Source organism: Benincasa hispida, chromosome 5 (genome assembly GCF_027475165.1).
Source record: "Benincasa hispida cultivar pf3 chromosome 5, pf3_genome.v1.1, whole genome shotgun sequence".
Lineage (NCBI taxonomy): Eukaryota > Viridiplantae > Streptophyta > Magnoliopsida > Cucurbitales > Cucurbitaceae > Benincasa > Benincasa hispida.
This window is the reverse complement of record NC_143482.1, coordinates 38,594,395-38,598,961: the sequence shown is the minus strand read 5'-3', so window position 1 is coordinate 38,598,961 and position 4,567 is coordinate 38,594,395. Positions and strand designations below refer to the sequence as shown.

General features: G+C 33.7%; 1 long non-coding RNA gene across 2 annotated transcripts; it reads left to right on the top strand.

The window, feature by feature from the left end:
• Positions 1 to 1,073: 1,073 nt before the first annotated feature.
• Positions 1,074 to 3,463, top strand: LOC120077661 (uncharacterized). 2 transcript variants are annotated; one of them, XR_005481809.2, is made up of 3 exons: positions 1,091 to 1,286; positions 2,801 to 2,855; positions 3,215 to 3,463. It is a non-coding gene; the product is annotated as an uncharacterized LOC120077661 (long non-coding RNA). The 2 variants fall into 2 exon arrangements; XR_016529542.1 differs by lacking the exon at positions 2,801 to 2,855 and having other exon boundaries at positions 1,074 to 1,286.
• The last annotated feature ends 1,104 nt before the right edge of the window (positions 3,464 to 4,567 follow it).

Genomic DNA, 4,567 nt, shown 5'->3' with positions numbered 1-4,567 from the left:
TCATGGATCTATAGCTTGAACTACATGTATAATTAATTAAACTCTTTAATTACATTATTCACCATTTGTTAATTGGCGGACACTCCACTAAAGACTGACAGCTACACTCTTCGCACTACATATATATTTCTATGTCCACTGGATATAACCAATAAACAGTACGATGACATTTCACAAATCGCTCGTAAGTTCAGCTAGGTCAAATTACCGTTTTGCCCCTGTAGTTACATCTAACTCCTTGAGTACTATTGATCCCTCTAATGAACAATAGATCATAGTCCAACTATAACTAAGCCCCTCTAGAGCAAGGAGATGGTGTGGCGCCACATTGTTCAAGACCTGCAATCAATCCTTTAAGGGAGCAATTTATCTACTTACCCCTGCCTCAGGGAAGGAGTGAATTCCATATTGTGTAGCTGTGTTTCTAGCTCCTCAATCAGACAAATCCCCAAAATGGTAGGTTTGTTGAGTCGGCGATCTGACCACTCTCACCCATATAAATCAAAGGACCGCCTTCAAAGGCAGGAGTTCACAACTCACCATGTTACCTATGGTCATTCTGGTGAAATGTAAGTCTCTATTATGAACAGCGTTATATAACGAGACTAAACATTTCGTGGTCTGGTCTCATACAAACTCCTTTGTATAGAATATCCTCGCGCGCATGTCTATACATGAATGATCAGGATCAGATCATTTGTAGCACTTTACAACAATTGTAACACCTACAAAGCGGGTCATACTCATCAAGTCACCAGGATAAGGTACCCAGCCTTATCTATCTACTACAGACCATTTAGATTATCACTTAAACATGATCCACCCATATGTCCCTACATACATGTTTAAGTTACAAAAGATAACCTTGGATATTGATTTGTGATTAATGCAACTAAAATATCATATATTTTATAGACAATGAATAAAATATCATATATTTTATTAAATACATAATAAGTTTGTACAAAAATGTTTATAAACTATAGGATCCTACAAGATTTAAAGCATCAACTCCAACATCTCAGACGTCGGTCAACTCGTCGTTTTGTGTAGGTTTGTTTGCCGTTTAACTTGCCTTGCAGGTTTTTTCGCCATTCATCTCATTGTCATCGTGGATCTATAGATCTAGTCGTGGATTTTTCAGATCTGGTCGTCTATTTGCCCGATCTACTCGTGGGTCTTCCGATCCTGTCGTTGGCGTGGTGATTCCCAAAATTTTCGATCCAAGTCTTTCGATCTGGTGGTTGTGGGTTTTTGAAATCCGATCGTTCAAGCTCGCCGTGCAGGTTCATTTCCATCTTTCACTTATTATTCATAGTTACAACAAACATCCTTTCCTCTTTCTCCTTCTCTGAGGCTTTCAATTTTAAAACTCATTCTCCCACAGCGAAGGCATCAACGTAATTGGGAATTTCACATTGTTTACATTTTCTTGAAATCTCTCTATTTTTTTCTCTTTTTGATTTCTCCAATGATAAGGAAATCTTTGTATTCTCTGCAATTTCTCACCATTGCAGTCGGGCTTTAGAGCTGAACAATTATATAAATCAACAAATTTTTGCTTTTTCTTTTGCTTAATTCATTATATTGTTTGTTTTGAAAAGCAGAGACAATAAATGAATTTTTTTTGGGACAGATTTTTTACTAGGGAAGCAGTGACAATTATATAAATCAACGAGCTCAATTCATTATATTGTTTGTTTTGAAAAGCAGAGACAAGAAACATATTTTGTTTGGGACAGATTTTTCACGAGGGAAAAGATGAGAATTTATACATTGAAAGAGAGAAAGATTGGAAGGAAGAAGGCGAGTGATTTGGGTTCGGTTGGATTCAAAATCAAAACCCTTCATTTCCCCAATATATAACACTTCTTTTTGGATCTACATGTTATAAAAATATGTAACATACATTTGGTTGACTGGTATTTATAAACCATGACTAAAGTAGTTGTATGATTAAATGTGTTGAACTTTTGGATCAACTCTAGGCATGTACATTTTGCTGGAAGAAAATTGAGTAACTTTTATTTAGTTGGCTTATTTTGGTTTGAAGTTAAAAAAGGGGACATTTCAAAGAATCAATTGTGAAGGATGAAACTGGTTTATTAAGTTTGTATGAGGCATGCCATTTGAGAATGAAGGGATCAATGGTTTGGCATTTTTTCAGTCTGTCATTGTTATATGCTATTTGAGATTGTGATTTAATTGATTGGGGCCATTTTATTTATATTGAAATTGTTTGAAAAAAATGTTACTTGATCTTCTTTTTGGCATTATTTGTTTGTACTAAATTAGTAAGATTGGGGACTTCTCCTTTTATATAATTATTGCATGTTTTCTTAATATCGAGGTTCGAATTTAGGGTTGTCAAGCAATTCATTAACGAGTGTTATTCCATCATCCATCGATCATCTCTCACTTTTGCTTCATTTGTAAGTTGAATTGTAGCTGTGGCACAACAAGAGTTGACTTAACACTTTTTGCTGTGGTTATTTTATCATTTTCATTTCATTCACATGAATTTGTCAAAAAAAAAAAAAAAAGAAGAAGAAGAGTCTTTGCTTCGAGATTTGTTCTTTAAGGTAGATTTATGTATTTCTTCAGCTTCTAATGATTTAGAGCTAGCTACCGGTTTGTTCAAACTTTCAATGGTTGAATGAGTCTGAAATCTAACAAGAAAATGTGATTGTATCCTTTTTTTTATGTGCTAGTTTCTTGTTATGGACACAATTACAATGATTTTGTATTGTCGGAATTTCTTTGATTTACAGGCATTTGATTAGATTTGTTTTGTTTTTAGGATTGTGTTTGGTGAATCTGATGGAAGAAATGCCTCAACTCACAGATCTGTTCGGGTTTTTTCCAGATTCTCTTTAGTTACTTCAAACTTTCATTCATTTAGAAAAATCCAATTGGAATTTGGAGAAATTTTCGCTTCGAACTATTTTCTCTCTTTTCGCTAATTTAGTTTGATTGTTTTTTCCATTTTACTTGTTGATTATCTTATTGCAGTGTTCAAATTTTTATGAGTTGATTTCGATTTCTTATCCTTCTTTATAAGATTTAAATGAAGTTGCAAGTTCGTTTACAAATTTTGAAGTTTTAGATTTATATTTTGATGTTATTTTTTTCCGACTCTTGCAAATCATGAATGTTATCATATTTTTCACAACTGTGTTGTTGATTGTGGTGTGATACCTAAAATTTTCTCAAGGTCCCAGTGGAAGGTTGGGTTTTGGCAATGGAGCTGGTAGCTATGGAAGGAGTAGCAACTCAAACCTTACTTAGAAAGTATCGTCTTATCAGCAATTCAATTAATTTTTAGTGGAATGAGTTAGCAACTTAATTGAAGAGACTGTTAGCCGTTTTTCTTTTCTTTTAGCTTATGGGAATATTATAAATCCAAGTTTGTTAGAACTACGACTTTGCAAGAATAAATTTTGTTATTCTTTTTGAGAGCTAACTATTATTCCTACCTTGTGAGCAAGATTGAGATTTAAATTTTTATGTTTGTTGAGATCTTAATATATAAAAACAATTAAGATTTTATTTTGTGTATGTCATTTTTAACGTCGTTTGTAACTCTTTGACCGACATTAAAAATGGATTGGACAATTTAAAAAACGAGACATTAAAAAAGAGACAATTATTGAAAAAATTTGGTAAAAAACCGACATTGAAGATGGTGTACAATGTCGGTTTTCAACCAATATTGAAGATAATTGATACTGAAATTTCACTCAGTTATAATGGCGGTTTAAAGCCGACATTAAAGTCCTTTAATAACATGATCTTCAATGTTGGTTTTCAACCGACATTAAATCTCTTTAATGTCAATTTTAAAACAACATTAAAGCCCAGTTTTGTAGTAGTATAGGTCCACATACACATCTTCAAATAAATCTTCATGTATAAACGCATTATTTACATCCAATTGAACTAATGGCCACTAATTTGAAACGGCTATAGTAAGCAATGTCTTGATAGTAACCATTTTGGCAACATGAGAGAATGTTTCGAAATAGTTGAGACATCATTTGGCAACAATGCATGCTTTGTAGCGTTGAATGGATCCACCAGCTTTGTGTTTAATTTTGTAAATCCATCGGCAACCAATAGAGTTTTTATCAAGTGGTAAAGGAACTATACTCCAAGTGTGATTTGATTTCATAGCATCTAATTCTGCTTTCATAACAAGGCAACAGGTTCATGGTAGAAATTTGGTAGAGACTTGAAGTATATAAACTGCCTGTATGATGGAGACAAAGACTGATAAGACAAGTACTTGTCAAGAGGGTAAAGTGTGGAATTCCGTGTTGGAGACTACATTTTTTGAAAAGGATCAATTGATTGTATTGTGGTAGGCATGTTTTTGAAAGGAAAAAATGCCTTCACGGAAGATGACATCTCTAGAGATAAAATACTTTCACTACTGAATATCAAATAACTTGTACGCTTTCATGCCTTGAGGATCGCCAACAAAAACGGAAGCAATCGCCCTTGGGTGAAACTTGGAATGATTGTGTGATAGTATGGATGCAAAACCTAATGAACCAAAGACTTTAAG